Source organism: Pelodiscus sinensis, chromosome 1 (assembly GCF_052426305.1).
Source record: "Pelodiscus sinensis isolate ZL-2025 chromosome 1, ASM5242630v1, whole genome shotgun sequence".
NCBI classification, from domain to species: Eukaryota; Metazoa; Chordata; order Testudines; family Trionychidae; genus Pelodiscus; species Pelodiscus sinensis.
In genome coordinates this window covers 3204370-3215851 of record NC_143052.1, presented here as the reverse complement: position 1 = coordinate 3215851, position 11482 = coordinate 3204370, and the positions used below count along the sequence as shown (strand labels likewise).

The 11482-nt window shown below is 59.0% G+C and overlaps 1 long non-coding RNA gene across 1 annotated transcript; it reads left to right on the top strand.

Annotated features, from left to right (window-relative positions):
- Window positions 1-2223: 2223 nt before the first annotated feature.
- Window positions 2224-7082, top strand: LOC142826469 (uncharacterized). The gene is made up of 3 exons (XR_016348609.1): window positions 2224-2358; window positions 2955-3282; window positions 6633-7082. It is a non-coding gene; the product is annotated as an uncharacterized LOC142826469 (long non-coding RNA).
- Window positions 7083-11482: the final 4400 nt, after the last annotated feature.

Sequence of the window (11482 nt, the reverse complement as noted above, 5' to 3'; positions counted from 1 at the left end):
GGAACCATCGCACGACAGGACTGGAAGGGACCTGCAGAGGCTTCGAGTCCAGTCCCCGACCCTCGTGGCAGGACCCAGCCCCATCTGGACCATCCCTGCCCAGCGTCTGTCTAACTGGCTCCCATGGTGGCGATTCCACACCCTCCCCAGGCAATGGCACTGGGGGCAAGGGAAGGTCCCAGGAAACTCCTCCCTCCCCTACCGCCACCCCTGCCCTCTTGCAGCCCCAACGCCTTCTCCCTGAGTTCCCCCCTTCCCCCGATTCAGCCCTAGTCCCCTGCCCCGCCCCGCCCCGCCGGAGGCCACCCATCCTAGCATCCAGCCTCCCTCCCTGTGCATGCAGCACCTTGTGCAGGAGGGAGGGGAAGCACCTGGCAGGGGGAGGCAGAGCAGACCTGGGATGCACAAGGGGGAAGAGGAGAGGGACCCTGCCTCCTCCTATTCTCAGGAGTGGGCTTGTGCAGGATTTGAACCCAGGCCTGTCCACACCCAAAGCGAGAGCCACACCCCTAGGGCAAGAAGCCAGCTGCTAGGGCAGGAGGAAGGGAAGTTTGTCCCACAGCCCCATGGCCTGCAGGCCCCCCAGTACTGGGCCCCTTTCTGCTGGCATCACTGGGCCCACACTACGGGTGTCACGCCAGTGGATAAACCCAGCCACACCCCTACCACGCCGGCTCCTCCGGACTGACTGTCTGGGCCTCCCTCGCCCATGGGGACCGTCGCCCACGGACACTGCTGGGCTTCTCCCCCCCCCGCCCCCGCCACCCGCTGCCCTGCGTGGGTGGGTGGGGCTCCCTGTAAGCCCCGCCCCCAAGCCACTCCGTCGGCCCCTTTCCGCGCCCGCGCTGCGGCTCTCTGCCGCTGAGACGCCGCGAGACGGGGCTGCGGATGCCCGGCTCTTTGGGGCACAGCCCGGCGGGCCTGTGGGAAGGCAAAGGAGAAAAACCCAGGGCCGGCAGCGAGGGGGAGCCCTGGACTGCGATGGGTGTGCATGTGGCCTGTTTCCTCCTGTGCACCGTCTCTGCAAACAGAGAAAGCCACTTCACAGGAAAGACCCCCCGCTCCCCGCGGTAGCACCCCCCAAACGTTTTCACTGGCCCCTCGGGTCAGAGCGAGGCCGCCACACAGCCAATAACGGCAGCGCGCTGGCTTTGGGTGGCCACGAACCCTCGCACAGGGGCCACGGGCTTCCAACCCAGCACTGGGTGGGGCCTAGGCCACGGGTGGGCAACCATTTTCACAGGGGGGCCACTTAATGAATTTTGGTACCTAGTCGGGCCAGCTCTACCCCCGGAAGGGGCGGGGTCTAGGGCAGAAGGGGCGGGGTCTAGGGCAGAAGGGGCGGGGCCGGGGACTAGCCACTCCCCAAGAGTTGTCTGGGGTTGGCGGCTCTGAATGAAAAAACAGCAAAGGGCTCCCAGCTCCCGGCTCCGCGGCGCCCGGCAGCCACTTGGCGCGGCTGTCGCTATTTAAAGGGCTTGCGGTTCCGGCCCCTGCCAGGTAGCGCCGTGACCGGGAGCCAGTTCACTAGGATCCTGCTGCCTGAGCCACCGCCCGGGAATCCGGTGGCACGGGCAGCAGGGTGTAAATAGGAGACAGCCAGGTGTCCTCCACAGGCTGGATCTGGACTCCACCTCGCCCAGCCCTGTCCTTTGCTAAAGCAACACTGGCAGGTGGAACCGAACCCAGGACCTCAGGGCTATGTCTACACTGGCGGCTTCTTGCGCCAGAAATATGCAAATGAGGCTAAGCGTAGAATATCGCCGAGCCTCATTTGCATACCTAATGAGCCGCCATTTTTGCAGAAGAGACTCTTGCGCCAGAAGGAGGGTCTACACGGCCCCTTCTTGACCCCGACAGGCAGCCCTGAACCCAGGACCTTTGGAACTCTCTGCTGCAGGATCTGCTGTACGAGCGTGAAGCCAACTGGCTCTCAGCTCAGGCAGCAGAGCAAGGGTCGGCACTCTACGGCACATGCCAATAGTGGCACGCAAGATGCATGTGTGTGGCACACATGGAGCCCCTCTTGCCACTGGAGGCTTGCGGCCGGCAGGCAGCTGCGCGGCTGCAGCACCAGCTCTGGGGGCAGGTGGGGAGGCGAACAAAGCAAACTCCCCTCCCCCGCCCGGCGTGGGCCACGGAGCTACACGTGGAGGAGCGCCGCCCCGCCCCCCTCCGTGGAAAAGCTCCGCCCATTACTGGGTGTCCCCTCGGCTGCTCTGGGGGGCAGGCTGCAGGTTGGGCTGCACGGGGGACGGGCTCTCGGGGCGCGCGAGTGGCCGGCGCCCTCCCCCGGCAGCACGTTAGCCCAGCGGCGGTGGGACGAGGCAGCGCTGGGGCTGAGGACCCCGCACACAGGTGGGGGCTCGGGGCCCTTCGGGGCCCGTCGGGGCTGGGCGCCCCCGGGGACTCGCAGCTTTGTAGACAGCAGCGAATCCGTTGAGTCTTGGCCCCTCCGACAGGTCGCCGACCCGGCTGGAGAGCAAACACAGTCGCCCCCTGCAAGTGCTCTGAGTGCCACTCCGTGGGGCAGTGACCCCCGCCGAGTGTGTGTGTGTGTGAGACCTCCACCCGGAATGTGTGTGACCCCCATGCGCCCAGTGTGTGTGTGACCTCCGTCCCGAGTGTGTGTGACCCCCTGCCCGGAGTGTGTGTGACCCCCGCCTGGGGTGTGTGTGTGTGTGAGACCCCCGCCCAAAGTGTGTGTGACCCCCACCCAGAATGTGTGTGACCCCCATGTGTCCAGTGTGTGTGTGACCCCTCGCCCGGAGTGTGTGTGACCCCCGCCTGGGGGGGGTGTATGACCCTCGCCCTGAGTGTGTGTGACCTCTGCCCAGAGTGTGTGTGACCCCCGCCCCGAGAGTGTGTGTGTGTGACCCCCGCCCCGAGAGTGTGTGTGTGACCTCCAGCTGGCTATCTGTGACCAGAGACCAGGCAGCGGTTTTGTTTTTCAGTGGAGCTGGCTGGAGACGCCTTGTTCCGAGATTTCGTCCTCGGGGGCGTTGGCTCCCGGCCCCGGCCTGGCAGCGAGCCGTGACCCCGCGCTCCGGGACTTGACCGGTCCGTGTTGTTGATCCGCCTTTATGCAGCATTGGAAACGTCCCGTCAGGAGCGCAAGCCACGGCCGGTGGGTTCGTGTGTCCCGGGCTCCCTGCCTCCCCAGAGGGGGATAGCTGGGATGTTTGGGATGTTTGATGCTAGAGACTTCCCCTTCCACATGGCAGCCGGCCCAGCCCAGCCAAAGGGCAGCGGGGCAGGGAGGAAACCCAGACGGATTCGGAGGTGAGAAATCCGACACAGGAGAGCTCCCCATCCAAGCGGATGGACGAGAGGGGCAGGTGTCCGGGGGGGGGGGCCGAGTTGCCCACTTCTTGTCTCCAGCGATTATTTCTACCCTGGGTTACGGATTGTCTGTCATGCCCGAAAATACTACAGGGATCTGGGCCGGAGAGCAGCGCCCTCTCCTGGCTGGACTCCCCGTCTGTCCCATCCTGCTCTGTCGCTGGCCGCCGCAGCCGCGTGCCGATCTAGATGAGGGTGCCTGGCATTTCCCAGTGCAATGCTCCCTTTGGAGTCGCTCGTCGCCTTGCCAGGGCTGGGGCTGAAATTCCCCCGCAAAGCATCTGCAGAAGGGGGGTTAGGAATTGGTTCCGGCATTTCTGCGACCGGGATGAGGGGGAAAGAATTAGGGTTCGGTTAAAACCGCGGGACGCCCACAGCTTGAATCCTGCCTGCAGATGTGGCCGCCTGCTCTCCAGAAAGATCTCTTGGCCTTGGAAAAGGTTAGAAAAGGGGAAAACAATGATTCGGGGTTTGGAACGGGTGCCATAGGAAGAGAGATTAAAAAGACGGGGATTTCTCAGCTTAGAAAAGAAGAGATTAAAGGGGAATAGGATAGAGGCCTAAAAAGTCATGGCTGGAGTGGAAAAAGTGAAGAAGAAAAATTTATTTTCTGGTTTCCATAACATAAGAACCAGGGGTCACCAAATAAAATGAATAGGCAGCGGGTTTAAAACAAAACCAAAAAAAGGACGTTTTTCGTCGCACAGTGCGCAGTTCACCTGTGGAACTCCTTGCCAGTGGATGTTGTAAAGACCAGGTTTTAACAGGGTTCAAAAAAGAGCTAGCTAAATTCATGGAGGTTAGGTCCATCAATGGCTATTAGCCAGGATGGGTAGGAATGGGGTCCCCAGTCTCTGTTTGTCAGAGCTGGGAATGAGAGATGGGAGAGGGATTGCTTGGAGATACCCTGTTCTGTTCCCTGCCTCTGGGGCACCTGGCATTGGCCGCTGTCGGCAGACAGGACACTGTGCTAGATGGACCTTTGGTCTGACCCAGCCTGGCCATTCTTACGTTAACTTTTAACAGCCAGTTGGTTGAGAAGCCCGAGCACCCCCCAGGCCGTGGGATGTTGCTCTAGAGCCAGCGAGGTGCCCTTGGCTGCCCCCGGGACGCTCTTCACACATTTTGCCAAGCGTGATGCCTCTGAAAAATGTCGACTGGTCAGTACCTAAATTCTCCCGAGGGTCCAGCTCCAGCGAGCTTGGTCCATCTCCGCTCAGCTCCTGCATGTGGCTGCGTCTCTCACGGGTCACTTCCCAAAGCAACTGACTAAGCCCCATGCCAGGGCTACAGTCGCTGGGCAGAACCCCTGTGTGCCCCATGACCCTGCGGTTGCCACAGGAGCAAGGGGGCATGCCGAGGGGTGGACGGCCGTGGCAATTAATTAACTGTCCTATGCCGGCTTGGGGGGGAGGGGGGCGTATGGGCCCACAGCCTGGAATTTCTCCTCTTTCAATTGTTTTAAATGTAGGAAATTACATCCAAAGAATTCTGTGCTCTAGCAAAGGGTAAAGTTGCGAAGTCGAGCCCTCTAACGCTAGGTGATACGGGAGCCCCGGGCACCCTTCAGTTACCCCTCCGCTCACAAGGGTGTCGCAAAGACAGCTACGTTACCTGGTATGAGGCTAATGTGCTGAGAGCCCCGTGGATGCACCATCATGTGGTGTTCGGGGTAGGCGTGGCTGGCTTGGGTTTCAGGTCTTGGGCTCCCCACGGCGGGCGGCGGAGACCTAGCGATAGCGAATATCTGACTGAGGCGGGGTCCTGAGGTAAGCGCCCCGGGTGATCATGTCATTAAAAGCTGTGGTGCAAGGGATGCACGTGAGGGGCTGTGTTAAGGTTGCGGAGGCGTCCTTAACGCTGGCATTCCCTCACTCCTGAGCGTTTGGCGCTGCAGCCGGAACCGTCTTTCAAGGCCGTTTTTAAATGTATTTGTCCAGGGGGTTCTCCTGCCTCCCGCACTGGCCGCTAGCGCAGCGAGCCCCGTGGCTACCACCAGGAGCTCAGTCCCTGTCGGCTGACAGACCCTCCTGAAGGACTCGGGACCCACTTTTGGGCCCCCCAGGCCATCAGCAAGGGGAGCGGGAGGAGCCATTCCATGCCTGGGCGGAGGGGGCTGTAGGAACTGGCCTGGCCAGGGTGGAGAGGAAACCCGAGGGGGGCCAAGAGTGAAGAAACTCCACAGCAGACAAGGCTGAGAGAGAGGCACTGATGGGCCTGGGAAGAGGCTGTGGGGCAGAGCCAGAGGCGTGGGATGCAGGGAGGTAAATGCCCCGGCTGCTCAGGGGACTAGCCACTGGGCCAGCTGTTCCCCGGGGGCTCTGCTCCCTGTCCCGGGTCCCCTTCAGCTGCTGTGGCTCAGGCACTGGCCCCATTTCCAGCCTGGGGGCTCCGCTTCTGGCCCTAGATCCCGCTCGGCTACCGGCCCCATCGCCAGGTCCCACATGCAGGGCCCAGCTGCCGGCGCCAGCTCTAAGGAGCACGGACGGGGGTCAGGAGGGGCACCGATCAGCGCCCCTCCGCCAAAAATCCTTCCCCTCCCGCCGCACGGCCCAGGGCGGGGCTAATGACAGTGACTCCTGGTGTCAGCTCTTGGTTTGCTTTGCCTTGTCAGGGGTCGCCTGCGAGGTTTAGGGGTGCGGCGCGGAGCCCTGTGTTCCAGCGCTGACACGGGGTGACCTCGAGCAGCGACTGAGGGCTGGCGTGCCTCAGTTTCCCCTCGTGTAAAACTGAGCTCATGTTTCAATGCTGCCTGGGGGGGGGGGGGCAATCAATGTACTTGCCGGTGAAGGCTCCAAGCCGGGGCTGGCGCAGCTGGTGGCCAGAGACGGGAAGCATTCCCTTTCCCCCGGGGAGCGTGTGCAGAGGACGGGACGTATCAGCAGAGGGCACTGCGACCTCAGGGGAGAGCTGGGGCAGAGGCTGGCCCCAGGACCCTGTCACTGCCCCCCAGCTGGCCCTTGACCCAAATCACATTGAGGCTGTTTCTAAACTCCCTTCTTCCCCGGTGTCTTCTGCCCTGCCCCCCTCACAGAGCTGCCCCCAGTCCCTGGTTCCGTGGCACTAGCCTCGGGTGGACCTCAAAGCCCTGGAGCTCTGGCCAGGAGCCAGCAGGAGTGTCACGCTACTGGATTTTAAGGGGAGCAGCCAAGGTCCCAGCTGCACCCATGGGGGGGTGCCCCAAAAGTTGGTCCAAAGGGGGCCATGTGAGGTGTCAAACAAAAGCTCACCTCCTACCGATTCTGTATCCGCTATTCATGTGATTGTGTAATGTCCGTGTGTGGAGTTAGGAACATGGACTCTGTACGGACGCTGGAAACTTCTCTGTCTGTGGTGGAGCAATGGGCGAGGAATGCTCAGCCCATCGATATGCTAACGAGCGAGGCTCCAGGGACAATGGATCGCTAAATGCCAAAGACACACCTGGCCACTGACCATGTGACCCCTCCAGCTTGGAAGGGACCAGGGATGAGTATAAAATGCCATGTGGCAGCCTCCATTTTGGTCTTCAGCTCAGCTCTTGATCCCAGAGGCAGCCTTGCAGGGAACCACGAGCCGGAAAGAACTGTGGACCCGTCCTGACATAGGATGTTCACCATAGACTTTTAAGCCAGCAGTTATAACATCTCTGCTACGAACCTGCATCGAGAACTGGGAGATTCGGTGCATGTAACGTATTCTCCTTTAACAACCTCACTCTCATGCTTTTCTTTTTTCAATAATACAGTAAACCTTTAGATGTGAGAGGCTAAAGGATTGGCTCAGCATGGTCTTGTGGGTAAGATCCAGAGTATAAATTGACCAGGGATCTGTGGCTGGTTTCTTGGGACCGGAGAAGTTGTTCGGGGTAGGTGAGATTGGTCCTATAACCCCTCACCTGTGTGTTAGGCCCAGGGCTGTTTGAGGCACGGAGAGTGCTGGGGTGTCTGAGGGGTTTTGCTCGTGATGCTTCTGGCTGGCCAGGCAGGCAGCTGAGCGCTCGGTGGGACTGGTGTGTGGCCGATTTGGGAAGGTCTCCAGTCAGGGGCAGTAAGGAGCCCCGAGTTTGAGCAATTCACCCCGAGCGGATGCCCTCAGCCGTGCCCAGACCCAGCTCGGTCAGTTACAAGGAGCTCCTGGGTGGCTGGAAGGGGGGACCACGGACCTCTGCCCACCTCCTCCCCCTCCTGCCCTCGCTGGCAGTTCAGGCTGCCCCCTGCATCGCACCCCACAGGTCGGGCGGGGTGGCCATGCGCTTGGCTGACGGGCTCTTAAAGAGCCTGGGAAAGTTCCTTGCTGAGCCCAGCCGGGCCACCAAGCTGTGGGGGGCGGCGAGCGAGCAGGGAAGCCGGCAGAGAAGGGAGCTGCCTGAGTGGCGGTGCGGGGTCTGCGTGGTGAGGAAGGGGGATGCTATTAGCTTCTCCAGCTGCTCAGGCCCATCTGGAGGCACTGGTCTCCAAAGCCAATCCTGGGGCTGCCCCCCAGCCCTCCCCCCATTGCTGGGCCGCCAGCTCTGACTAGGGTTGCCAGATGGTTGAACCAAAAATACTGAAAACCCTCCCCCCAAAAAAACCAAAAACACCGAGAGACTCCAAGACTTAAGCAAAAAAAAAAAAAAAGTAAATATTAAAACAGTATAACAGCATGTGCCCTTTAAGAGTCAGTGTAGGGATAGGAACAGGGGAGAGGTTGAGCACTAAGACCCAGGGGAAGCATTGCTCCCCCTTGGTCTTTTTGCCAGCAGCCATTTTGTGCCAGCAAGCTTGCGGAACCAGGTAAGCATGGGGTCGGAGGGCTGGGGGTGTTGGGGGCCAGAGGTGGGGCTTGGGGGTGGGGAGGCTGGGCGCTGAGTGTTTGTAGGGTTGCCAGGTGCCTGGCATTTTCGCCTCCTGGCCGGGATAAAAAATCAGAAAATACTGGACATCTCAGGTGTCCGGTATTTTCTGAATGTTTTTACTAGATGGGAGGCGAAAATACCAGACTGTGCGGGTGAATACCGGACACCTGGCAACCCTAGCTCTGACAGGCCCTTTGGGAAAGGCGTGTCCATTCGCAAGGCTCCCAGGGCCAATCAATGCAGCACACGGTCTCCAACCCACTGGGCTGGCCTGGGATCCATCTCCACCCTCTGACAAACAGTCGCTAGGAACACCATTCCTACCCATCCTGGCTAATAGCCATTGATGGACCTACCCTCCATAAATTTATCTAGTTCTCTTTTAAACCCTGTTATAGTCCTAGCCTTCACAGCCTCCTCAGGCAAGGAGTTCCACAGATTGACCCAGAGGAGTTTGTTGGGGACTCACTAGAGTTGACTGAAGATGGCACGCACCATGCTGAGAGGAGGACACAGGCTTTCGCTGTGGAGTCATGGGTGCTGGAAAATTCCTTGGCAGGCCAAAGGAAAGAGAAAAGAGACCTTCTGTCGTGTTATTGGGAACCACCAAAGGGCGCTGTTGCGGATTCGGTTACATGTTCTTAAGTGATTGTATAGGCAGTTAGATCTTGGAGAAAGGAAAAGGTGCAGAAAAGGGCAAAAAATGATTCGGGGTTTGGAACGGGAGCCATGTGAAGAGAGATTAACAAGATGGGGACTTAGAAAAGAGGAGACTAAGGGAGGATAGGCTAGCGGGCTATAAAATCATGACTGGTGTGGAGACAGTGAATAAGGAAAAGCTATTTACCTGTTCCCATAACATAAGTACTAGGGGTCACCAAATGAAATGAATAGGCAGCAGGTTTGAAACAAACAAAAGGAAGTTTTCTTCACACAGTGCACAGTCAACCTGTGGAACTCCTCGCCAGAGGATGTGGTGAAGGCCAAGGCTATAACAAGTTTCAAAAAAGAACTAGATAGATTCATGGAGGTTAGGTCCATCAATACTTAGTAGCCAGGGTGAGTAGGAATGGGGTCCCTAGCCTCTGTCAGAAGCAGGGAATGGGCAATGGGGGGATCACATGATGATTCCGTGTTTTGTTCCCTCCCTCTGGGGCACCTGGCGCTGGCCACTGTTGGGAGACAGGACACTGGGCCAGATGGACCTTTGGTCTGACCCGGTCTGGCTGCTCTTGTGTTCTTGTATGCGGGGGGCTAGTTGTGGTGTCGTTCTCAGAAACGGAGCCGTCAGCAGTTAAGGGTGTTTGCTGCCGTAGACTCTGGCTGGAACGGTTCCGCTGGTGTTGAATTGTTGCCATAAGGAATGGCTTTGTGTTAATATTTACAATGCAATTACATGGAGGTGCAAGTGGGAACCAGCGAGAAAGGCAAACATCAGCTGTGTCTGGGCTATTCATGGGGAACAGGTTCGTAGATGACTGTAGCCCTTTGCTCGTGGATAATCTACGGAGCAGACTTTGATTTTCCCAGATGGGCTCAGCCTACGCCAGTGCGCGGTTGGGGGAAAGAATTTAATCACACGATTTGCTCTTGCGAAATAGGTAGCACACCGCACGCGCTGGGGTCGGCCAGCCAGGCCTCAGGCTGTCGGGTTTGCTCCTCCGTTGGGCGGCTCCCAAACCCACAGCGCCCTTTCGAGGGGAATCAAAGCAGGCAGCCAGCGAATGGGCTGTCTTACTTCAGGCAAATGTTTGCAAATACTTTTGTGCAGCCTCTGTCTCGGCCTGTTTATTGCCCTCCTGTCATTCCAGCCAGGCACTCCAGCCAGGGCAGCAAGGAGCAGGCCATCGTAATCCTGCCTGCAGATTGGATTAGCCAGAGTTCTCCATGTATGGCTGAGGGCAGGGAGTTAGCAGGGGCTGAAACGGGAATGAAAAGGGGCATGTGTTTTGTTTTCCTGCTAATGAGCAGCCTTTCCACAAAACCAGCCACTCCGGTCTGGATTAAGGGCTTAGCTAATTCCCCCGAGGCTAATTGAGATCTGACACGCGGCTCTAAGAAGAGCCCAGTTGTGCTGGCCGGAACGTGGCACCGCAGTTGGGAGCTCTCGGCTGCGTTCTGCATGGGCTAGCAGGTCACGCTGCTCTACCCGAGCGCCAGCCTGGCCTGGCTCGTGGCGTGGCTGCTTCCGTGCCCTCTTGTTTCACTGGTTCTCTCTCCGAGCTAGACTCGGCGCCGGGTGCGGCTGGCTGGCGTCGGCGGGAAACGACCCCTTCTCCAGCTCTCTCCGGGGAGACCAGTCACACGGTGCCTAAGCACAAAGCTACAGGACTGGAGAAGGCTGCGCTCTTCCTCAAGCAGTGCCCTGGTGGCGGGGCCCCGGCGGGCCTGGCATGGCTCAAATGAGCGGATGAGGATGGAGAAGCAGGAGGAAGGTTGAATGGGGGGCTGGAGGGATGTGGGGGGGGGGGAGGTTGCCCCAGGCTGGACAAGGGGGGGTCCCAGTAGTTCCTGCCCATTCCAAGGCCTGATCCCAGATGATGCTATCTCTACTGCAGCCCTGCCGGGTCCCACTCTCGCCTCTGCCTCCCCCCACGTGGCTGTGAGTTTCCATGGGGAGGGGTCCCCCAATATTTCCTTGTTGGGGTGTTAGTCACCCCCAGCCCAGCCCTCCACTCAGGGTGTTGTGCTAGCACCGGGAGGGGGGCCATGTTGGGGGGGGGCCCTGACTCGCAGAAAAATCAGACGGGGGCTGCACACAAACGAGAAGCAAAAATAACCAAAAACCAACCCCGCCCTGGTGTGGCCCCCGACTGGGAAGCAGAAAGACCCTCCCCCCATTGCCCGGTCTGGACAAACTGGAGAAATGCTCTGAAGTAAACAGGATGAAGTTTAATAAGGACAAATGCAAAGTGCTCCACTTAGGGAGGAACAATCAGTTTCACACACAATGGGAAGCGACGGTCTGGGAAGGATACGGCAGAAAGGGATCTAGGGGTCATAGTGCACCACAAGCTGAATGCGAGTCAGCAGTGTGATGCTGTTGCAAAGAAAGCAAACGTGATTCTGGGAGGTATTAACAGGAGTGCTGTGAGCAAGACACGAGACGTCATTCTTCCGCTCTACTCTGCGCTGGTTAGGCCTCAGTTGGAGTCTTGTGTCCAGTTCTGGGCACCTCGTTTCAAGAAGGATGTGGAGAAATTGGAGAGGGTCCAGAGAAGAGCAACGAGAATGATGAAAGGTCTAGAGAACATGAGCTAGGAGGGAAGGCTGAAAGAACTGGGCTTGTTTAGTTTAGAAAAGAGAAGACTGAGGGGGACATGA